The 25,837-nt window shown below is 37.2% G+C and overlaps 1 long non-coding RNA gene across 1 annotated transcript in view; it reads left to right on the forward strand.

Annotated features, from left to right (window-relative positions):
* LOC119703140 overlaps positions 1-10,284 on the forward strand; it is a 121,882-nt gene extending 111,598 nt beyond the window's left edge. The window contains exons 3-5 of the long non-coding RNA XR_005257560.1: positions 4,731-4,855; positions 5,458-5,614; positions 8,537-10,284. This is a non-coding gene — a long non-coding RNA (uncharacterized LOC119703140). The remainder of the gene's footprint in view (positions 1-4,730; positions 4,856-5,457; positions 5,615-8,536) is intronic.
* The last annotated feature ends 15,553 nt before the right edge of the window (positions 10,285-25,837 follow it).

The raw sequence follows: 25,837 nt of genomic DNA on the forward strand, positions 1-25,837 counted from the left end.
AGATATATATTTGGTTGGCCAATGCTCTTTTCAATATTTTCTTGTTTATTGGCATATATGTATATGTGTGTGTTAAAACCCAGCAAATCTAGCTAATTCTCTATTTGTCTAGCAGCCTTTAGGAGTGGTTGCATTTCTTTTCTGTCAGGAAATTAAGTGAAAATGTATATCACGAGAAGATTACCATCTTGAGAAATAGAAAGCGGGATGAGTTTTTCTTCCTCCTGGGACTTTCTGCAGATTTACAAATATATTGGCCAAAGTGCTTGGTGCTCCATCATTGCTTTTTGTCTTGGCATGCAGTTTGCTCTTTTTATTCACTGGCAATTACCTTCTGCTCAGAGGTGCAGCTAAGCATCTCTAAGAAACGTGCTTCTTTTGCTGACTGTCTTCCTGTTTGTTCTTCTGCTGATATTTGTCACTTTGTTTCTTTTTATTTTTCCTTCTAATCTCTCTTTTAAATTATAATTTCTCTTGAGTCTGATGAACCTATGCACATAAAAAGTGACTATTTTTCTCTGACTCTTCCTTGTCTTTTGTCTTCGTTCAAAATTTGCATATTCAGATAATTCTCCTTTTCAGGCAGAACCTTCTATAATTGCCTGTCTTTAACATTATGGGACCTGCAGCAAGGTTATTACCTATTACCAGTCATAAGGGCAATGACTGAGAAAGCCATCCCTATAAAACTTCTATATGTCCTGAAAATGTATAAAAGAGTTAGAATATATCTGGAATATCTGGAATCCAATAGACTTTTTTTTCCTGTAAGTTCTGTTAAGTTCACAAAATACTTTTCCCTGCTTTACAGGACTGAGGTGACTGGGTGAAATTGCTCAGATGCCTGAGGCAACACACTGAGCTGTCTGGAATGATAATGATTATTCAAATGATAATCATCCAAATGACCCAGATTTCTTCCTTGCTGTGTCTTGACAAACGGCTAGGAAGTGACATCTCTGCTGTCTGTGGTTCTGTGGCCAGTCACATTTGAATAACCATGTAGGTAAGCTGTATATAGCAACAATGACAATAAGGCAGATCAGGAGTTTGTTGTCTAAATGACAGTGTGTTTAGTGAAGTTTTCAACATTACTATCTACTGCAGCTGCATCTTGCTTTTTTTCTTTCTGTTGTACTTCATTTTCTTTATGCTACAGCTTCATCTATGTATTATGTTAATTCAGAATATGCAGGCTATTTGCAACCAGTGGTTGCCAATTTGCATGAATTAATTTTGTCTCAGTGTTTGTCCTGAACTATGTGCCGACCAGGATAACACCAATATTTTGTTTAGCTTACTGAGTTTACAGTTGCAGGCTCACAGTTTAGGTGAGATAAAATACAATTTATACTGGAAACATCTCCAGTGGCATCCACTTGCCTCCCTGATCTTTCTGATTATGCTATGGGAAGATTTCCATCTAAGTTAGCATTTCATGGTGACTCTGACAAACAAATTAGACTTCAAAAGTAGCAGTCCTGTAGCAAAGGAAATTATGGCCAAAAGAACTGCTCTTTTGTCTATTCCTGGACCTTAGTACAGTTAGCTTCCCTGTATGTCCTGTGTTTTGGGAACTGTTCTCAAGTAATCCTTTAAAGGATTTTAGACTTTTAAAGTTTTTCTTTACCTGTTGTTTTATAGATGACTTCTCATTGCATCTTCTTCCTCTTTGCCACCTGACCATGAATTCATGTCCCATTCTTCTCCTACCGCTATAGGATTCAGAAGTGCAGATGCTCAGAACAGTGTTTCTGACTGTAAGAACAGTGATGTCCCTGGTGAAGCAGTGACCTTCTGGTCTCTGTTTTGTGTATTGATAATTAATATTGTCTCCCCCTCCTACACTCATCTTTAACCTTTCTATGCAAAAGAAATAGTTTAAAATGATGAAAGGAAAAACCTGAAAATCAGGTAGAAACAGCAGAAAAGCAAGATAGAGCTAGAAAGTAAACAGGAAAATCTTAAGCAAAAGCATAAGCAGATTTGTGAAGTATGAGGGAGGTGCCATGACCCTCTGTCTTGCTAGTAGTCGGCCTGGGAGCATCTCTTCCAAATGATCATGGGTCAGACAGAGAAAATCCATACCAGTTCTGTTACCTGTTAGTCAGCTCTCTGCGGCATCTTTTTCTTTCCAGACTAATATAAGAAAAGAGAAATGCCCTCTTCTGTCTCTGCAACAAACCTGATGCCATTAAAATGCATTGTTAAACACTAAAAGAAAGAACCCAAAAGTAAACCTTCAAGACTTAGCATTTCTCTGAATACTTTCTAACGTAGAAGAAGGGCTTACACAGATGTTTTCAGAAGTCCAAAGTTTTCCAGAAGAGCACATTCATAACCTCCCAGAGTCCCAGTGGTAGAGTACCACTTGCAGAATACATTCCTGCACTTGTGGAATTTTGATGAAGCACCGTAAGATATGGTCAGCACATTTTTATCCCAACTGTTGCACTTGCAATGAAGTGCTATGGACATAAGGAGCATGTGCATCATTAGTTACTCATGTTTGCAGCTTATACTGATTTTGATTCCTCACCTTTCTGGCTCTAAAACCTTCTAACAAGTTAAGTAACACAAAGAAAATGAAAAAGTCTGTATGGGCCATACACTTTGAAAATCTTTGTTAGTTTGACCATAATACAACAGTTGATATAGCTGCACTCTTTTTATTTGAAACTGGCTTGTACCCAGCTGTTCAGGAGAAAAAGCAGAAAGAGCTACTATTTATCTTAAAAAAAATATTGACTGCTTGGAGACACTTCCTTGGTTTAGACTCTTACATTGCTTATCATTCTGTATGTCTGCTGTCTCCAAAAATAATACATTAAAGGATTTAACTGCTACAAAGATAAGATCATAAATGAATACATGAAAAAACTACACATAAGGCAGGACGTTTTTAATAGGATTGAAATAAGAAAGAAATTTAGGACAAGAGAAGTTGGCATCAAGTAATGCCACAGGAGGTTTAGCTTGGATGTTAGGGAAAAATTTCTTCACTGAAGGGGTTCTCAAACATTGGAACAGGTTGCCCAGGGAAGTGGTCAAGTCACCATCCATGAGGGTATTTAAAAGATGTGTAGATGTGGTGCTCAGGGACATGTTTTAGTGGTGGACTTGGTGGTGCTGGGTAAATGGCTGGACTCCTGGTCTTAACAGTTAGACATAAATGATTCTGTGACTCAATGATTCTATGAAATCTAAGATGAAGGAGCAGAAGAACTCAGAGACTCTGCATCAAATGGCTGTGGTAATTTCTGTAGAGCACTGAGCACCTACAAGTGGTCTGACAACAATGGAAGTTGACACTGGTGGCCAATTTGGATTGAATCCTAAAATTTCATGTTATTGTATAGAGAACACACTAATGCTAAACTGGATGAGAGAACCCCATAAACACAAATCAAAATGAGATAAGGTAAATTGAACTAAATTTTCAAAATTTTTCCCTGTATTAGATTTATTTTGGAAATATATCATAAAACAGCAGAATTCCTCTCCCTCTTCATCGATGAAGGCTTCTTGAGCCTTAGATTCTTGAAAGATTAAAAAGAAAGTCATACTTATTCCAAAAAGTTAAATTCCCAAAATAGAAGGTGTCTCAGAAGTGCCAAAAGAGAAATTGTTATAATCACTAAATCTCACTGCAAAGTCCCCTGTGCGCCACACAGGGGCAAATGACAACATTTGTTTCAAAATCATTGTCACATAACCTGTGATTCTGAAAATCCATATAGGATCTCTGTTTATCTTTTGTGCAAATGTGTGCCGTATATGAGTTAGTTTATCTCTTATTGCAGAGAGAACTCTTCATTTTCAAGATTCAAATAAGAGTGATTTTTTTTTTCCACTTTTTCTTTTTTTAAACCTGAAGATTGCAAAAAACTTGTTCCTGTATACAAAATATTGCTTTCCTCTTTCAGTGAGTTTAAGTGGTAGATAAACTGTGCTGGAATTTCTGAAGAGCAGGAAGTCTCCAAAGAGCATATAAAATCAGTAATGACCTCAAGGAAATTAACCTGCATATACTAAGCAAAAATGTCATTCTACACTGGTATATCTGTCTTAAAACAGATGCCGCACAGATGCTGGCATTGGTTCCAGTGGAACAGGAATCCTCTAAGGTTTATATTAGGAACTAGCTGTTAGGCTTATAGTTAATTGGGAAAAATGAAAACCTTTCTCCCTGCCTGGCTGTTTGATGTAGGCCAAATGAGGGAAAAAGAAGTAAACCTATTTCTGTGAATGATGTTTGTAGTTCCTTAAGTCAGGGTATCCAACAGACTCAAGCGCTTTGGGCACACTATGCTACAACCAAACTAGACAAAAGTCCTGGTCATCAACTGGCCACATACTGGTCCACCTTCAGACACAGCCAGGGCAGGTAAGCATGGAGGTTTGTGAAAGTGGATATGTGATAGGAGAATGGGAGTACTAACGACCTTGGGGTTGAAAGACCACACTTCAGCCTTGAGGTTGTTTTGAAGTGTCATGAGGAAAGGCTCAGAAGGTTCCCTTTACAGTTAAGACCTATAAAGGATTCTGTCTCCAAATATCACTGGTGGCCCTACTTTCTGCAAGGCAGTGAAGGCATTATTTTCCCACCAAAAACACGGTGTTGTGCTGAAAAGTGAGTGCTGTAGATGAAACATACCAGATACCTGTTGAAAATTCCTCCTCACAAGGAACAGATGGTTGTATGAGAGAATTTGTATTTGTGCCAACAGAATCATTCCAAACACCCACATCGTGAAGGTCACTAAGTGCAGAATTAGCACAGACATCAGCTTCAGGATGATGGTTGCCAAGTCCTGGGTGCACCTGGCTGAAACCGAAACATAATCATCCTGGGGTGAGTCATGTTTGGTAACTGTATCCCGAGTAAACCAACCAAATGCGTATCAAGCTGAAATAAAACATTATTAGTTCATTAAATTACTTTAAAAAAGCAATTTAAAGTCATTGGATCAGTAGCACAAAAAAGAGGATAAAGAGCCAAAGGCTGGATTCCTGGAACAAACTTGCATGCAGAACTACAATTTCTAAGTCTTAGGCTTCCTGCCAACCAGCAGAGTATCTTACATGAGAAGCTACAAGAAGCAGCTCACTTCTAGCAAGAAACACTGAACACTAGATAACTCTTGCTAGAAAGCACTAGCAAGGAAATACTACTCTGAAAACAGCAGTACAGTTGAAAGTAAATTTACCAAGAATGTAAGATTTTATGAAAGGAGGAATTAATATTTATTATTAATGATTAGTTTTAAATTTATATTCTTAAAAAGAAGGTGGTTGTGTCCTCCTAATGGTCATAATCTTCTCCAAATGCCACCTGCTTCACCCTGTCCAAGAGAAATGGCCAATGTTCTATGTTTTGACACAAAATGTTTCAGTACCTAGGAGTGGATACTTTGAGCAGGATTCCTCCATTTCCTTTTTCTTTTCTTTTTTTAGATTTCTTGGTCCTTGTGCCTGGTTCCAGTTGAAAATTATCAGAAGTCAATTACAGCCTATTAGCAAGAACTTGGATTGTCAAGAGAATGAAATTTTGATGAGCTTCTTGGCACACTCAGTCTGAGTAGGAGGCTATCTTTTCCAAATAACCGTGCAGGTAATTACCACATGTTTTTTTACACTTTTATCTTTCTTCTGACCATGCTATTTTTTCATCATCCTTAATTTTCATGTTGTCCCCAGTCTGCAGATTTGCCTGCAGTAGTATTGATTTTTTTTTTCCTTTCTCTTCATGAGCAATGTTTACTTGGCCTCACTTAATCAAATCTGTTTCTTATTTTCTGACACTAGACTTTTAAAGTGGTTCTGCGTAGTCTGTTTCCTACCCATTTTGTTCTAATTCCAAAATAATTTCTTTGTCCCTTCCAGATGAAGCTTTTATCCTACTCAGCTGCTTTCTTCTGTTCATGCTCCTCCTGCCTAGCTCCAAAACTAACCTCTTCCAGTCCAACCAGTTTTTCCATGGGGGGCACTTTGTTTCAGATTTGGGTTCAGTGTTATTTTTACAAATTTCTCTGGCAACATTCACTGCTGCCATCATCTGCAAAGAAGGAAAACAAGTGTGAAGAACATTTATCTCCTAAAAAGGTTTTGCTCTGGGCCTAATCTGCATGTCCATTCTGGTGAAAGAAATATTTATGTCTATGTTAAAAATAGGGTTGACAGCTAAATACTCTAGAGTTCTCTCTCCTCTTCACCTTCCCAATGAAAATTGTTATAAACCTCCTTTATTTTTAAATGCACCAACTTCCTAACATGTCCCAAATGAGCTTTGTTCTGCACAAATCATCATGAGATAGTCCTACCAGAGAAAGAAATTATAAACATTATTCTCATATTCCAGTAATTTTCTTCACTCAAATAATTACATTTAGTAAATGATGTAATTAAATAATGAAATAATTATATATAGAGAATAATATTCAGGGATTCCTGAAAGTCTTATCTACTTAACATTCTCTATTTCCCAGCATCCTATTGCCTAAACCATTTTGTTTAACTATACCTTCAGGCTGCTATTCTTATAACTTCAGTTTCATTTTCTCCTCTGTTAAATTAAGTCCTGTCCTGAAAGGTGCTTAGTACTTGTGGTGCAGTCACCTCTATTTCCATTTGAAACCAATGCGAAAGAATGATGCTCACCCTTTTGTGTTACTGATTCTTCCTGAGAGAGAGCAGTCAAAGGTTTGCAATATTGGTCTTTCAGATGATTGAAAATCAACCTCATCAAATTGAAATTCAGACTTTCTTGACCTCTGGCTAATGTTGTTGACTTCATTTAACATTCCATGTTAAATTAAAAAAAAAATTCAATGCTGTGTCCTTAGAGCTTCCTGTCAGCCAACCCAGAGTGAACTGGGGATATGAATATATTTTGCTTTGTTTAAGCAATCTCAAAAAACTTTCTTTTGGTGATCTTTTTCTAGAAAAACCTAATTTCTCTTCAGTCTGCTATATTGCAAGTACTAGAGTTCATTCCTATTTCTGACACAGACTTGAAGTGAGGAAATTCAGGAAGATATTTTCCATCATTGATCCTGAAACTAGATATCTTTTCACACTAGTCAGAGCTTGGCATGAGCTAGACAAAAGGTTAAATTTTCTATCTTAAATTTGAAATGAAATGAATATAGCAATAATCAGGGGCAGCTTCAGGCATTCAGGAAACACAGAGAAGAAAGTAATACCCACTGTTCCCATGACTAGAAGGATGTGTCACTGAACACAGGATGCACTGCACTAACTTGACCTATCTGGAAGTGAAATTAGTAGGTTCCCTTCTGGTCAATGAATAGGAAAAGTGCATCTCTGGGGGGTAATGCTTGTTTTGAACACTTGTTCTCGACTACAGAGGGAGCCCAAAAACAGACTGAGACTGGACATGTAGGGAATCATTCAGGTGCCTAAATGAAGATACCTGTAATGCCAATTTTGGTACTCAAAGAAGTCATAGGCCTTTCAGAGATACTGCATCAGTTCTGTCATGTTTCAGACCTTTAAAAGGAGCAAAAATGTTATAGTGTGATGAATTCTACCTAAATAAGAATTTCTGAGATTATCCCTACAAGGACAAGGATATAAAACTTCTTTGGAGTGGATGATGGATGAACAAAGTGAACTGTAATAAGAGGGAAAATGAGAACTTCCTAGAGAACTGTTCACTTTAGAAGACTATTTGTAATAAAGCACCGATATTGGTCAGAAAGAAAAAATGGCAGTTTATTTTCACAGACTAATATGAACAAGTCTGGGTTCAAAATTCAATATCCAAGTGAGGCAACAAGTTGGGAAAATTATGAATAAAGCAACAGGAAAACTGGAAGAAAACTAAGACAAAAAGAAACTTTTCAAGTGTAATTAAACAAAAGCAAAGATAAATACTAGTGATGATTTATAGCTGAATAGCACATCAGCGGACAGGAAAGATTTGGCATGGTCATTAAATATTATAATGTGTGTTGGGACTATAAAAAGTTCTCAAGTGAAGGAAGGAACAACCTGCAATTAATAGTGAAAAGGCATGTTCTGAAACAAGGAAGATTTTATAACCTTGCACTGGAATATTTAGTGGAAATTCAGTCAAAACTGATCTGACAATCTCAAGAAAACACAAGCAAAATGAGGGGACAATGAGGGATCTTTTGAAAGACTGTGAGACTGAAGAAAGGACAGACTTTAACATATAAGGGGTTTGGTTTTATTTTACTGATCTGTCCTGAGAGCAAAGACAAAAGTTGGACAAATAAAATGCATTGACATCAGTAGAAGAACAATGGAAACAGCAGATGGCAAAGGTAAGTTTGAAGGAGGATACATAGAGAAGAGGTTTCTGTCAGAGAAGTAAAGACTGTTCAAGACACTCTGTTAAACAGATAAGAATTGAAGATTAGAGAAGAATTACTGTAAAAAATAAAATAGCTGCTCTGGAGCTCTGACAAACTGATTGCAAAACACTGATGCCAAACTATGAAGGTTTCAAGGTTTCTTTCTTTCTTTTTTTTTTTTTTTTTTTTGGCAGGAGAATATGGTTGTTTGGCTGACTTCAAAGACAGCTGTACTGGCAACAACTAAATCGTTTCTGGGTCAGTCACATGGGTGTATGTAGCTTGTTTCAGCATGAGTGTTCTTCCAGTTCCCTGTTTCTCTCTCACAGGTTTTCCCCAGTGTCTACTCTTTGATTCAGATGGATATTAACAACAACATATTTAATGAAAACATTATGTAAATATTTCATGAAATCTCTGTAAATAATTTTTGTGGCTGAAATGAAGACATTGTAATGGATATATTGTGTAAAAATGCTTTCTGATTATTTTAAGAAATCATATGTTCTCTCAATTCCATTTAGCTATAATGATGTTTAGTGAAGGAAACACATTGAAAATATGTTTTTAATGTTATGGGACTTTCTTATTTTGCTGTATAAGCACACAACTGTACATCCAAAATTATTCTGCTGAAGGGCGTAATGGAATCTGGAAATATGGAAACATGTCAGAGACATAGAGGATGATAAAGGGAGGTCTTATTGGTAGATGTGTTGCCCACTGAAATGAATAATGTCTGTTATAACATTAGCCTAGATTTATACAGAAGTCTATATAGTTTAATGGTCCAAACTCTACAGTGCCAGGAAACAGAAAAAGCTCTGGGGAAATAATTTGGAAACTACCTGATAATCCCTGCATGTAATGTCTGCCTGAGTAGGTGAGGGGCTGGGCAGAGCCACATCCTGCAAATACTATGGAACTCAAGGAATACCATGTCCTTAATTCAACCTCTGTGTATGAGGAGCAGTGAACCTACTTCCCTACACTGGGTCAGAAGCCTCATTTTGTGGTTACAGGGCACGTGGAGAAGGTCAGCTGTGATTCCAGAAGGATTAGTGAGTGTGCAGCTATTTTTAAAATGCTATTTCTAATCAAATATATACTTGTTTCCAAAAGGAATGAGGTTTGCGCAATTAGGGTGCGTCTCCTACCAACTTACTCTCCTTTTGCACCTATTAAGTAGTTTTCACTGGATTTAATATAATGGCAGACCAAAATTTGTGTGGGTTTTTTTTGGTATATGTGGGATTTTTGTTGAGGTTTTTTGTTAAAATTAATTTTGGTGAAGATTTTGGAGTGATTAAGAGAAAGAGTTGCACATTTTGACAAGGGAAAAAACAAGTAGTTTATGATTGATGTAGGAAAAATAAACACAAGAAGTAATAACACAATGTCAGGAACTGATATATCTACTATTTCTGATATGATTTCTTCTAATTTTGAGATTATGGAGATTCAGTCTTATCAACATTATTTTTCCCACTGAATGGGAAGATTTCTGCCCAAGTATAAGCAAAAGTTCAGTTACTGCAAAAAACTCTACCACAAAGATCCATGTTTTCCTCATTTTGTAGTACAACATTGTACAGGGCTATGCTTTCTAAAGTGACAATTCATGTATTAATCATCACTATTTCTATTCATTTTTATAATGACTGTAAAAACCCCATTCTAGTCATTATTTCAATCCCTGTCTTCTGCTCCTAGACTTTTTCTCTTTTTCAGGCATGATTATAGGGTAGGGAACAATTTGTTAAAAAAGCTGAAAACTGAATGGAGTTTGAATAAAGATATTTAGTTGCAAACATTAGTGACAAACACTAATGTGCAGATCCATGGAAATCAAATCACCATGGAATTAAATTTGTACTTGTTGGCTTTTCAAACAAGAAGGATGAACTTTGCTTTCAGTTTCGGAGAGGAAATAAATAGGATTTTTTTTAGAAAAAAACCCCAACTTTGAAGTCTGATCCAACTGACTTTGAAAGCCATTAGAAGCTGTCTAGTGCTCTATTACATTTTGTGCTCAAATTAATGTTTAATGACTTGCGGTATATCAGCACCAAAAGACATATTTTATGAACCCCAATGCATGGATTTACATGTGACTTGTGATATTGAATCATGGTGTACATAACTCAAAACAATTTTGTATTTGCTTTTGCTGATCGTGCTCCCTTACAAGAATTGCTGTCCTAACAGGAAGGCAATGCTTCGTAAGGGTGATTTTAATTTTAAAATCATTATTTTTATATTAGTGGCATATTTCTCATAGTCTATGGCCCTAAGATTGGTAGGAAGAAGAAATACTTTTTTTTAGATTAATAAATACAGCAGAAATAATCAATGTCTTCCCCCCTCAAAACCAACCCCAGAACAAAACCTCCCACTCCACAGCTCTTGATACCTAAACTCTTATTGTATCGATGCTATTTTTCATGCATGGCAAAGTGGGTCATTTTGAACACAAAATTCAAAGTTTAAAATAATCATAAGTATTTTAGTATTCATTCAGTGAACAAATATGTTTAGAACAACAGATATTTGACACAGCTTGAACTGAAGGTGACCTGGCAGTGCCAATCTGCAGATAGTATTTAGTTATATAATTTAATGGCCTTCACATTTTTTCTATCTAGGTGTCTGGGGCAGGTTTCCTCTTTCATACAAATCTTGTGGTAACCTTTGCTCCCCAATGGTTTAAATCACATTCTTAAGGGATTAAACTGTTATGACAAAAGAGGAATGTTTAGATATTCTGCTTTGCAGCTAAAAATTTGTCAGATTAGAAATTGTGTATTTTATAATCTCAAGATCAAAGAAGCTTTCCATCAAAGCTTTACGTGAGCTATAATATTTTCCCAACCTTTGTTGAACCTGAATTGTTTTGGATTATCTCACATTGGGTTCACTGAGTATGCCTAGCCAAATGTGGGAAAAAGCCTCCTGCCAAACATTTTAAACATTTCACATATGTAGGGCAGAGGAGGTAAGCCACAGGTATTAGTTTACTGCAGTTGCGAAGCTTGCTTTAAGTCTTTTTAACTCTACTTTTATATGAAATGCTTTTTGAGATTAGTATGACAGATAAAACCCCACAGGGCAACCGTTTATCTTCCATTAGGAATACCATTCACTTTCTTTAACCTAGTGACCTAAGTGCTCCTGTAAAGAGTCTCTTTTAAGGAGTTTTTACATCTCAATGGATTAAGTATCATTTCTCTGCCGAGGAGAAAAAAAACCAAAACACAGGTCAATTTCTTCAGAAGAATGGTTTGTCAGAGGAGAATAGTTTTTGTCTTTATCCATTTTTTATGCCAGCAGTCAAGTTCCCCAAATAGTCACAAAACAGTGATCATTCAAAACTCAAATTGTCAGTTCATTCAAAATCCACTCACTGAGCCCCTTTATTACATTTTTGCTACATATTTGGCAAGACAAATAACAAATCAAGAGGACGGAGAATTCAGCTGTTCTCTGTGCTCTGTACTACCTTGATAGTCTTTAAGGTTATTCAGCATAATCTCAGTGAAAAAAGGCATATTTACAATAATATCTTTTATTCTATTTTATTATTTAACATGACATTTTTTAGAAGTATATATGCATATATATAAAACCCATAATCAAAGTAAATCTGAACAACTTCCATAAAGAAATAAACAAAGAAATGGTTTAGACATTTCCAAATGTAATTGGAATTCAGCATTCAGGGTGAGGTTCATTCCCCAGGTTCCAATCAGTACCTTTTGGGAAAGGGAAATGGCTTTACTTTTTAATGAATATAATGAAAAATAGTGTGGCCAAAAATACAAAAATGTTAACTGTCTCTTTTGCATTTGCTCTGCTTTATAAAAATTTAGCAATGCTTTTAATGAGCTGTTTGGTGTTCTCACCTCTGTTTGGTTTTAGAAATACCCATCTATGTTCAAAGATCTGGCCTGTGCTCAGATGCTATGCTGCACCACATTTTAGGCTGAGACTCAGAAACAATTTATTTTTGGTGGCACTTGCCTGAAACAAACCTTTACCCCTACCTTCAATATACAGAATATAAATTGTTGTCTCCTGATTTTTTTCTGCATTCTTCTTGTCTAACTACTGCACCATTGCAAAGAGCTAGTCTCTGTTCTTTGTCATGGGCTTATTTAATTTTCTTTTTTGAGGTCAGTAGCCTGTTTTCTTGATTGATTCAGGTACTCTGATGTATCTGCAGGAGTTAAAAGTCATTTTGGATTCCCTGTTTCACCTGCACTATTTTAGGCCCTGATCTTTTCAATTGTGACATGAAATGGCCCAGTTACTTCACTGGAGCTTTGAAAAGGAGGAGTAACTCACAAACTGTAACTTGCATTATGGTTTCTGTCCATGCTCAAATTGTTTCACTTTAGTCAGAGTTTATAAAAAGCGCTGGATTTATCCCATATTGTGAAGGTTTTATTTTTTAACTCTGTGTTATTTAATAACATCTATATCAATGTACTCAAAGCACCTTATAGGCAGGACTCTTTATAGAACTTTAGCTCTGAATTTGAATCTAAGTCTACTATTTATGGACCACTTGTAGTAAATATCAAGGCTCAATTCTAGTGTTTATGTTCTATTCTCCTGTGCTTATGGAATCAGGATGAGACAGACATCCAGTCCTATAACAGCATCATCCAAGTGAGTGTCTTCACTTACCAAGCCTATAATTATGAGCTACAATGTTAACATAAACTAATTAGTTTATTTCCAAGTGCCAGAATCTTGTGATTTTGGTATATATGAACTTCATATATCTATGAAACTATATATATATGAATTTAGTATATATATGAAATCTCTTTATCATGGTCTGGAAAAATATATTAAAAGGCTCTACTAATTTGCAAATTAGTAGAAAAAAAATTCTGAGAAAGGCAAGTTGTGCCAAAATAATGCCATTGCAGTAAATACAGTCTTCCCATGTTCATTTAGCTACAGAATCTCTGGACCAACTGTTCTCTGTGCTTCATTTTCTTCATGTGTGATTTCCCCAAAAATTAAAGGAGAATTTTTAGATTGAAGAAATTAGATGAATGAATGGCTTACGGAGATGCTTAAATATCATTTAAATTGTGATCTGGTAGATCTGGCTGCAAAAAGTGAATCCTTGCTGACAGAAAAAAAAAAGTCTAGAGAAGAAAACATAACTTATGCCTGCTGGGATACTTCATCAAACTGTTTTAAAAGACTGAGAAATGAGATTGTACTTACCCATGGTCAAGGGATTTCTGAACTAGAATATTAAACGTTTGTTAGAATTAGGTTTCAAACAATGTTGGGTGTTTCATGCTTGAGTGACGAAAAGACAATTATTTCCCAGTGTCTTTGCTGCCTCTGGGCATGATTAAATAATGGAATTGTATTCTCAGAAAGATGTGGTTTATTACTTTTAACAGCTTTTCAAGCTGAAGTCTTTATAAATAAAAAGAGCCATAATTTAAAAAAGATAAAAGCCATGTGCCATTTCATCTCTTTGAAACATGGAAGAGAAAGAATTGTGTGCAGTAATACCTATAATGTTCAGCATGTAGCTTTCTTGAGGTGGGTATTCTTGAGGGAAAGAAAATGTGATGCTCCCAGAGCCAGGGGCTCTGCTCATACTTGCTTTGTTGTTTTATGCCTCCCACAGCAATGGATTATGCAAAAAAACATGAGTGAATTTGTTGGGACTCGATGAATTTTGATGGCAATTTCACAGGTGCAGAATAAATTGGAAACCCATCCCCCTCCCCCACCATGCCCACCCCATGTCCAGATACTTTAGACAACTTTGCTGTTCCTGAAAGTCTCCAAACCAGACTGCAGCATGTCAGCAGGGTCAGTCCCAGAGCACCAGCACTTCCTGTGTCTGGAGCTGCTCATGGTCAGGTAAACTGGGGTACTGAGCTCTTTTAGTTCAGCCCATCTGTGACCTTTCCTGTCCCCACCAGAGCTGTCAGGCTGACTGGTCTCATACACAAAATATGCTGCGTTGCATATGCGCTCAACCACAGCTGAGCCCATCCACCAGAAATCAGCAGCTTTCAACCTACTCTATCTAATGGAATTTCCATTTAATATTCCCAGTGAAGGTGGACTCTAATATGAAAAACCTGTATAAATAGGACTCTTTTTTTTTGTTTGTTTTAAATGAATTTTATTTCTGTCCTTCAGGAAGAGATGCTCAGCAGACTATTGCTTTAAATCATTTTGGTTATGGTTACCTGCTATTTTTAAAGTGGAAAGAAGGTAGGAATCTACCAAAAGGAAATGTTCTACCCTTCTCCTTAGCTGGTCATTAATGTTTGTCCCTATCTCCTCTCTAGTAGCAGATCAAGCCTGTGAGCCACCACATAATGAAACCTGCTAAGAACACTTTTCTATGAGAATGTTTGCTACCCTCTCACCTTCTCAAGAGTATTTTTAGCTGGATCACTTTCTTCTCTGAGCTACTGTGCATCTTCAGAGACTCTGGAGCTGGCCGAAGTGGAAGGGAAAGGGCGGCTGAAAAAAAAAAAAGCAGCAGAAAAGCAGCAACTTTCTGGGTGCTGGGATGGATTTGTGCATAACATCAGCAAAATTAAAATGATTGATCTGTTCTGTTGTGTTATTGAACTAAGTCAGAACAACCATGAGATATTATGACTCCATTTGCATCATATCTTAAACCTGTATGGTTGTCTTGTTCTTAGGATTTTGAATCTCGTTCAACAGCCAGAAAACCTTCATAGACTACCAGTTTTCCTTTATAGTAGACGAGGTTAAGCTTTGTGACAGCAGCTCAAAAAGCAATGCTTGTGCGTCCACTCTCTGACACATCATTATTCTGTGATATGTATCAAAGCTCCCTCGTTTTATCAGATTGCAGAATTGTCCCATTTGTACAAGTGCTCAAAGTAAATAAATAATCTAGACAATGCTAAGTGCACATGCAATTGAAGATATTCATTGTTTGGTCTCACATCAAGGAGAAAACATGTCAAAGGATTTGTCCAACCAGACCAAGGTGCCAAAATCCCTAGATCTAGCCTTGGCATATGGTATCGAGCAGATGTACTGGATATGAAAAATCACAGCTGCCAGCTAGCTGATAGCTACCTAAGAATCAGTCAGTGCTAATTTGGTATTTCTGTGCTAGATAAGATCTATGTGGTGTGTCTGTGGGTAACTAAATCTGTGTTTACATTAGGTTGATAAGAATGGATACCGTACAGAGTGTCTTAGGAAAGATGTATCCATTTGTGACCGCAATCCACATGACAGCTAATTATTTAAAATGAACTCTGCATCAGAAAATTACATCTATAAAAGCAGGACTGAAGTAGCATCTTCTTCATGAGGTCTTCCAAGGCATCAAAAAAAGCAATTGTACTTGGAGTTTGAATCTTATTTTGATAAGGCCCTAGAGCCTGCTGTGGAGTGGAAATGATCTTTAAAGTGAGTTAAGTTGGTAAGAGTAACAGAACATTTTATTAAAATAGAAAATAGAGTCTATGGGGACTAGGTTCAGTAGGAATGTCAGTGGTGATATGTTCCTTAGCTGTATTTTTCCTTCATCTCTTCACTTTTCTCTTTCAGTGAAATTATTCAGGTGTCAACAACTGTGGAACTTTGTCACATTTACTGTATTACAAAAAGCATTGATTTTACACTTTTAGTGATGCCAGTAAACATTTTTTCCATTGTGGCCAAACTCCTCTTGTTTTAAGCACTTGTGAGTGAAATTAGCACTGTCTTCTCAGCCATAAAAAAAAAAAAAAAAAAAAAAAAAAAAAAAAAAAACAAAAAAAAAAAAACCACAAAAACCAAGACAGAGAAAAAGAGAGCTATCCACCTCCAAATATAACTACCTTGAGTGCAATAGGCTTGATAATTTCCTCAGTGCCTCCTATCTATTAATTTGCAACATTTCCGTTCCTCCCTTTCCTATATCTTACACTTGCAAAAAAAAGCAACATTTCCCAGATGTCTTAAAAAAGGATGAAGATAGTCTATCAGATTCAGTCTTCCTTTTTAAACTAGTGTTCTCTCTAATGTCTACATTAATTAAATAAATGCATTTTTAATTGAAACACATGAAGCTTTCAAGTCAAACTGAGTTCATGTCCTCAGGCACCCTATTAATGGAATTTTGGAGTGACAGTGCACGCCAACCAGCTGGGTCAGGACCATGTTAATGCATCATCAAAGATTTTTTCTCTGATGGCACAAGCCATTGCAGATCCATTGTAAAAGGGGAAGTCTATGTCTTTGCAATTCTTGTAGAAATAACATCTCTTGAGGTCTCAACATATTCCACATGCAGTTTAGAAGATAATTGAACCAGGTTTTTCTGTTTGAAATATTTTATTTTACAGGCTTTCAAATTTTAACAGCAGTTAATGATGTTCCTCTGCAGGTTTTGTCTTCCCTTTCAAGGACAGAGGAATCATTTATTGTTCTTTTTACTCCAAAAGATCTATGCAAATGTGCATTATGTACATAGAACAATAAATAGTTTCTGGGATTCATTGATGTTATTCTCAGAGGACCAAAGCATTTTCTTTCCTTATAGAAGAGAATAAGAAGAAAGCATCACAAGTAAACCTGAATAGATGCACATTACAATAGGTTATGCAAATACAAAGCACAGTCACCATCAGCAAGGTTTATACCAAAAACAACAAAAAACCAAAAAAAAAACCCAAACCAAAACAAAACAAAAGCCAAAGGGTGGTTAATTCCCTTGCATTGTTGACTAACGAAGCTTTCCAAGTTATGCACGTGCTGCAGCTGCACATCCTTTGTGTTCTACATTGGCCAGGGTTGCTGGAGGCTGCTTGGTACCTTGTCTCCATGAAACTTCCTGGAGCTCCCAGGGGGACTTAGCTATCAGTGCAGGCTGTATTCCCAAGACCTATCTGCATTTAACAAACAAAAAAAAGGTGGAAGAGTCCTATCTGGTCCAGAGGCAAACTAATGTAAACCTGTACATTTATGTCCACATTATTTTTTCCCTCAGACTGGAATGGCTTTACCCCTACACTGTCTGTAGGAAACTCTGGGATATGCTGTATCCTGAATTTTCACCTGTGTAGCTTTCCCAGTAGACATTGTTGTACCAGAAAATACTTGAAGGACAAATTACCTATGAATTACACGACATGCAGAACTGAGTGAAAGCTCAGAAGCCTAAGTTCTAAGTGTTGACTAGAAAAGGAAGTAAGATGTTGCTTTTATGCAAAGCCTATGCCATTTAATTAATGAAAAAAGAAAGAAAGAAAGAAAAAGAAAAATTTCCCCAAGGTAAAGGCTAGCAACTTTTAAATCACTTTTTATCTTATTTTGAAAGGAAATAATTAAATCTGGTCACTTCATTTTTAGTAAGGTCCTTTTTGAAGAAGACACATTCAGCCTAGTTTACTGAGTCTGCTGTGTGTTTATTATTAAGATAAGTAGTTGAATTGACAAGTAGTTTAACAACTTGACACGAATGTCTGACTCCAGATTTTAGAGTCAACTCCATCTTCTACCTCTGAAGCCTTTTGAATACTTCATGTAAGAGAGAAGAAAAACTTTTGTACAGACTGTGAAAGACATATTCGCTTGAGAACTCTGTATTAGACACCAAATAAGAAGGTGTGTTTGTTGAATGTTGGCCATGTAGGAGAAAAAGGAGCTTTTTTTTTTCTTTTTCACAAAGGAAAAAGCACCTTTGGGTTGTGAAGAGTTATGCCCACAAAACCCCTGTTGAAGATGGTAAACTTCCAGAGTAATGGGACTTTGTGGAGCAGTGTGCAGGACACCCTAATTGCCTACTGCTACTGCCAGTGGTCTCTCTCTACTTAGCTTGCTCATCTCTCTGAATTCTTCATTTAGTCTTCTGCCTTCCATGGCAAAGCATCAAGCAGTAGACTGAGTTCCAAAATGTTCTCTTCTGTCTCCAAAACTTTCCTCATTCACTTTTTCTAATAATCTGTTAAGATACAATTGCCTTTCTTAATGCCTGCGAATATAAATTTTTGTTTCCTTGCTAGGCAATTGGTCAGGCAGCCACGATACATACCAACTACACAGAGGTTTGTGGTAGGAATGAAAGAGCAGTCACACAGTTCAGATTAATCTAGTTTGCCAACACTGGCCTGTAAATGGACATGCAAGCAGAAGGAGAAAAAGAACAACAGTGTGTGATAGTTCTTTCTAATACTTTCCTAGTTTTCAGTTATTTTCAGCTCAAGTATTTCCCTCAACATCTGCAGTTTGTCTATTTAGTAACCTTCTCTGAACCCTTCTTTCTACTAATACCCCACTTACCTCTTGTATTGACTAGGCCCTTTTGTGGATTGTTACAAAGGTTAACTCATGTAACATGAAAAACTACCTTTTTGTTTCTTCTTTGAATCAAATTCTGCTAGGGTTTTGTGGTTTGGTTTTTTGGGGGGTTTTTTGTTTGTTTGTTTGTTTGTTTTGTTGTTGGTTTTTTTTGCCAGCAACAACCTTCAGCATTAGAAGAGCAGTGAGTAATGAGTCTCTCGCCAACACTGGTTCTGTAGACCTCTATGTTATGATCTGAAACCATCTCTTTTCTGAGCTGAAGTTTTGAGCCTATTAAGTCATCCATACAACCATCCTAGTAGTGTTTGAACCTTGTTGATACATAAGTTTTCTGAGATTAGGTGACTATAGTACAAAATTAAAAGTCAGAGTGAATGATAGATCTATATTCTAGAATAATATTTTCTGGTTTGTTCTCTGTTTCTTTCACAATAATTCCTAGTATATGAATTCCTTTTTTGAGTGCTTCTGAATACTAAATTGATGTTTTTGTGGAACTACTTATCATGCCCTCAAGGTCTTGTTCCTGCAGAGTGATGAACAGATCAGAGATCATCTTGTATGTCTCAAGGCAGAAAGGTTTTTTCCTTATGCAGAGAATTTCATAGAATTGTAGGATCTTAGAATGGTTTGGGTTAGAAGAGACCTTAAAAAGTCATCAGTTTCACCCCCCTGCCATGGGCAGGGATGCCTTTCACTAGACTGAATGTTTCAAAGCCCCATCCAACCTGGCCTTAAACACTTTCAGGGATGGGGCATCCACAGCATCTCTGGGCAACCTATTCCAGTGCCTCGCCACCCTCACAGTAAAAAATTCTTCTTGACACCTACTCTAAACCTATCATCTCTCAGTATAAAACTATTACACTTTGTGCTGTCAAGACAGGCCTTGGTAAAAATACCTCTCTCCATCTTGCTTATAAGCCCCCTTAGAAGTCACAGTAAGGTCTCCCCAGAGCCTTTTCTTTTCCATGCTGCACAAACCTAACATTCTCAGCCTTTCTGCATAGGAGGGATTTTTCCATATTCGTATTCTTTCTGGCATTTTTTATCCAGTTACTCAGGCCTGTTAATATAAAGTTCCTCATACTCCAGCCTTATCCTTACCATCTGATATAACTGATAGTGTTATCAAGAAATTTCACAAGACACTTTTGTACACATGGCTTGACATAATATAATAATAAAACGGGTTTCAAATTTTTTCAAATAATTAATAAACAGCTAAATTTCATTTAAATGTATATCTATGAAATTAAGTATTTCTATTAAGTCATCCCATTAAAGAGAATATAGTGACTTTTGGCTCCTGTGGAGATAATAGTAAATAGTGATTAAAACCCCACTAGCAGAAATGTGAGGCTTTTGGCTGTGTGCAGAGGACATTGCTTTTGACTTTGATTCCAGCAACAAAGGGGTCTTATTTTGATTTCTTTTAAAAACTATTTGTTGTCAACACACAAAGGGGTGTCAGAGTGAGTTTTCCTAAACATAACTATCAAACAGAGATGTCCTTTTTCCACAAAATGATACTTCAATCTACTTGGTATATTTCCGTGTATTAGACAAGAACCACCCATCTTGTATGGTATTCATGTATTTTGTACCATGAGAAATTCCGGAGAGCCCAGTAAAGACCTAAACCTTACATTAACACATTATTTAAATGAAGGGCTTACACATGGAGAAAGTTGCTGCCTGGGATATTGCAGTTGTCATGGGTGAATTCAGCCTCTGTGCTGTAAGCAAGGACCAGCCAGCTACAATCCCCTCACTCTCCTTCTCACCTCCCTTGACCTCATGCTTTATACAACAGCTGTGAAAAATCAAATCGTCCTGCAAACCTGCTTTCTGCTTTCTGCTGGCCAGCTGGCAGTGTGGGCCAGGACCAGGAGTGCCAGAACCTTACAGCTGTATGTGTATTGCTGCCTATCCATCTGTAGCATATGCCATATGCCAGTCCCCAAAGTTAGCTGAAGAGAGGATCCATCTGAAATGAAACTCTTTCATCAACATGAAAGTGTTCCTTCCCACTTTCTCGCCTTGCTCCTCTGAACTTTTCTACAAGTCATTTATTCTCTTCTCCCTTCCTCCGTGCTCTAGGAATCATATGAAGAGAATTAATTCAAACCTGTGGCCCACTGCTGTATTCTTTTTTTAGTGAGTATAAAAAATTCTGTGTGACCTTTTGAGTAGAAGGTGTGGCAAGTACCACTTGTCTTGAGTGAATAATGTAAATGTAGGATTTGCTGCTCCATGGGTTCAGACAAATCTGTTCAGGCAATTTACAGTTGATTTGGTTTTCTTTCCCATGAGGTCAACACAGTGCATACAATTGGGTTACGAGGAACAAGAGGTTAATTCAAAGATATGGCCAGTTCTGTCTAACTAAAAGAAGCGTGTCCATCTAAGAACACATGCATTTTGTAGCCTAAGTTATTTAAAATGTTTGCTTACTTAAATAATGGTTTTCCCCTTAAAAAGCAAACACAGATATTCCTTCACTTCCCAGATTTCTCAACAGTTTAAAATAGAGGTGGCAAGAAGCCAACATGCTTAGTAATGTGCAGTGGCACTCTGAACGCAAACATGAACAATAAAAATATCTTTGTTCACTGGCAGGGCTGATCACATTTGACTGGAATGTGGAATTCATTATATGTTAAAGGATGAAACCTTCTGCTATTCCAAAAGCACACCCCTCACCACAGGCGGAAGGAAACTGTATGTAGAGTGAATTCAGGGCAGATGTGATTTATTATTTTTTATTTAATGCTAGGTGCAGTTGAGAAAAGGACTGAGATAGTGGAGTAAAGGTCCTAGAGCTCTCTTATTCTAATCTGTATTCAAACCTCTTCCTGTTTAGCCTTTATACTGAATAGGAGAAAAGTCAAGCCTTCCGAATTCAGCAATACTTTTTTTTTTTTTTTTTATTGCTCATAAGTCATTTTTCTAAATGGATCCAAAGTTAATTTTCAAGGAAAACCAGAATCTAACTTTTGTTTGTTTTATATTCACTTTCTGTATTTTCTAAGTGTTTGACTTAAATCAGACCAGAGCATAATAGACCCAAAAGTCCAACAACAGAACTCCTCCGGTATTCTTGATATGCCTCTTTCTCTTGGTTGTTACCTGATGAGTGGGTCTGGATGGTTAGCCATATGTTGAAAATTTCACTTGTAAATTATGGGGCTACTCATAGTGCCTAACCTCAAGGATCTAACTTAAAAGCTCAAAATGCCTTCCCAGGATGTTTCACCCTCTCTTTGGGTAGTGCAGAAAACATGCTCTCCTCAACTCGAAGTCAACCAACTGCTCCTAAACTGCCTTCCCCCAGCAACAGTGTGAATTCCTGCCTTCCCCAATACTCCTCTTTTTCTTCACCTACCTAAAACTATATCTGAAGTAGTACAAATTGTCATGGAAAGCCAGACTCAGGTGCTTTCTAGAGCCATAACTATTTTTCTTGGAACCAAATTACAATTTAGAAGGCTCCAATCTGACACTTTGGTAAATGAGAATAATACTCTTCATTTTTTTCCCTTCAAATATTTGTATTGAATAAACCAAATTTGTTTGCATAACTCTGAAAAGTTGCCATCTGGCAACCTGCTGCCTCAATTCATGGCAGAGGGCTCCATTCCTGCCAATTTCAAGCCTTTGTTTTAAAATCTGTGCTGAAAACAATCCAATTCTCTTTCCCCTGAAGTCAGTGGCAGAACTCCCACTAGTTTCTAGGGGAGAAGGATCAAGCCCAGACAATAATGGAAGGTAATTTAAAAAAAAATAAATCAAAGTATCATCAAAGGAGTTGCACTCCTAATTCTATTTGTCGCTGCTTTGAAAACATAATGGCAAGGTTTTGCATATATCAGTCAATAGCTTTAGGCAACATGAAACTGTCTGAATTAACTACTATACTTCTCAGTGAGGTCTTTTTTTTTTGTTTTTTAAGAATAAATCCCCACGGGAAAATAAAGGAAAACTTTTGAAACAGTGCATACAATACTGTATTTTCCTTTCTGAAAGCTAAAAGAAGCTGCTAAGTAATTCTATTATTCATCACTCAATAAATGGAGATTTTCTGGAGCAGGTTGAATTATAGGACGTAAGATCATAGCCATAGAGCTTAGGCTGAAATCCCATCAGATATAACTAAAAAGAAGGTGATTTGAGCCCCAAGGATAAAATAGGGTGTTTAAGAAACAAGTGGTGATTCACTGTGCTCTAATTCCTACAGAAATCTTTCTATTTATTTTAGGGAGGGCTGGATCACTCTTCCCTACCATTTTCTTCAGTGCCTAATTTGAACTATGGCACAGCTGTAGGCCCCTATGGCTAGTTACAAGGCTGAAACCTGGATGACCTCTGATCACAGAAAAGTGCATATCACTCCTTTCCCAGGGTGAAAAGCTGGCCTCCATGTTCTGGCCCATTTCCAGGTGAATTCCATTCTGCATCCTTGGAATTGCCCTGTATTTTAGCCATGAATAAATACATATTTCATTTCCTTTGTTGAAAACTGTTGTGCAGTGTTACTGGTAAAAAACGGCTGTGGTATTCTGATCTGAGATAGCTGTGTGTCACTGGGAAGGAAAGTGATACCTGCTGAGGTCCCTGGGCTTGCAAATAGCTGTTGTTATTAGAAATGTACTGATCTTTCCTTCCCTCCTGCAGACTGCCAGTTTCAGCCTAACCCCAATATCACAAAAAGAAGTCCCCACACATATAGATATTATCTGAAAAGTAAATTCAGAGCAGATGTCCAGAGTACTTGCTACCAGCAATGAAGTTTCACAGGACATCAAGTAAAGCAGGGCACAATCTACAAAGAAAAGCAGAACAAAAACACAGACTGAGATGAGAGGTGGGAAAGTCACCTGCCCCAAGCTGAGTGCAAGCCCCAAGGTATGGTTGGTACATAGGCCTTTTTTAAACTCTCACCCTTGCTATGCCAGCAGGACGTCAGGCTTTAGGCATCACTATTATTTTAACTAATGGACTAGTTCTGCATTTAAATGATGGAATGTGAGCCATATTGGCTCCCCACAGGTAGAAGCAAAATACTACTGGTCCTGCTTATATGCCAGTTAAACATCTGGAATCACTGTGAATGAAGCAAAGAAAACTTAAACATGACGACTGAAGCTGGGATTTTGAAAATTGAAAAGATAAATGTTTAAAATGTTACTTTCAGTTGTGATTTTGGTTTCATTCTCTCCCTTCTTCTTGCATATATATATTTTTTTTTCATTTTAAGTACACATAAACTGACCCCATACAATGCAACAATCAGATCCTACCATTTCATTCAGGTAGGTAGTTTCCTTTTTTTGTGTCTTTGATGTAGGATACATAGGCTACCTGCTGGGCTGTCACTACATGGTATTTACCCCAAACTTTTCATGTGAATGGTGGGTAGCAAATTCAGGACATTGCAGGTAACTCTAGGCTGGCTTTTATGCGTGAAATCTTTGTAGGATTCCTCTGATTCTCACAAACACAGTGATGCTTTCTCTTTTAAGGAAAAGTGTCTCAAACTGTCTTGGTGATGGAAAAACCTAAACCAAAAATACAGTTAAAAAATACCTAGTTAAATTTAATCCCGTCAAAGAAAAGACAAACATCCAAGAACCACAAAGCTGGGATTTTGACTCATGGTGTGAAGCTAGATGTATTTGGACATGGGTTTGTATTCTTTCCCATTTTTCCTCAGGATGTAAGGATATCCTGAAGTACATGAATTGAAGTAATGTTATTGATATAACAGTGAAAAAAGGGTTTTGTTCCCACTGCATGCTAGCTCTAACAACAGCTTGGATGTAAGCTTTCATTTCCTGTGGCACTAGGAAATGTGTATGTTCAGTGGGGATCAACAGACAGAATTATTCAGTGGAGACAGTGTGCTTCAGTAGTTGCAGTAGGGAACTTTGAAAGGTCCTGGCCTGGTTTCAGCATCTTTCTGGGTCATTCTTTCCCTCTGTGACCTCAGATGACTCACTTGACCTTAGTCAAACAGCTGCAAAGGCAGGTAAAGGAGCCTTGCACTGCAGAGGAGGTATGGAATCTAAATTGAGACTCCCCGGGGAAACAACTGCTGTATTTTGAACTGACAGCATTTGAGATTTATGGACAGAAGAAGTATTGAAAGGTAATTCACTTCTAGTATCTGATTATGAAGCAGTGGCCCTATATTCTATCTCCTTCATAGATTATTTCAAAGTCCACACTGACAGCATTAGCTGTTGTGCCCTTCATGTGTATGGACTTAAGCTGCCTAAATGATGATGAGTTAGCTAACAAAGATAACGAGTATTTAAGGAAGATAAATTCTCTCCCAGCTGAACTCTGATGGTCAACAAATACAGAGCCTGCAACACTCTAGTACAGCTTTGCTCAAGGCAGGCGACGTGACAGACCGTGCAGTGTCAGGCTCTGCAGGCCTCCGCTGCCGTGCCAGACAGAAGGTGCAGTGAGCCAAGTGCATTCTGCTACCTGGGAAGAGGCCACATCCACCAGAGGACAGGCTCAGCAGTGTCCCAGGGCAAATTACACAGCAAAAGTCGCTGCTGGCATGAACGAGCATGACTATTTGGAGGTTAATGCTGCTGTGTGATCACTTTCCCCAACACACCATTCCCTCACTATTATTTAGTTTTGTTCATTACAAGATTATGGTATAGCCAAATAGTCAATAAATATTAATTCTTCATTAAAAAATGTCCTTATTTTCCAATACTTAGTGCTGCCTCATGCCCTGTGAAGTGAAACTGGAAATTGCTAGACTGAGATGTGAAATATTCAAAAATAATTTTAAATTGACCTGAATTAAGCTTTAATTTGGATACCTAATTTGGATATCATGATAATCTTTATCTCAGCTGACACAGAGTGTTGCTAGGAAAAGGTATTGTGTAACATTTATCCGGTGTCTTGAGTATAAGCTCCCACAGATAGTGCTGAAATGATCCCCTCTGGTGAGATTTAATATGCAAACTATATTTCTAAAATTTGGCCTCATTACTCTATACTTAGTTCAGGCAGGCAGAGAATTTCATAAGATTTGCTGTGCACTTAAAAATTCTGGGAAGCTCCAGGTATGATTACTGACCAAATACAACTTTTTGTCAGTTTTTAACCCCATATATTTTTAGGCTTCTGCCGTTTAT

This window comes from Motacilla alba, chromosome 1, assembly GCF_015832195.1.
Source record: "Motacilla alba alba isolate MOTALB_02 chromosome 1, Motacilla_alba_V1.0_pri, whole genome shotgun sequence".
Classification (NCBI taxonomy): Eukaryota; Metazoa; Chordata; class Aves; order Passeriformes; family Motacillidae; genus Motacilla; species Motacilla alba.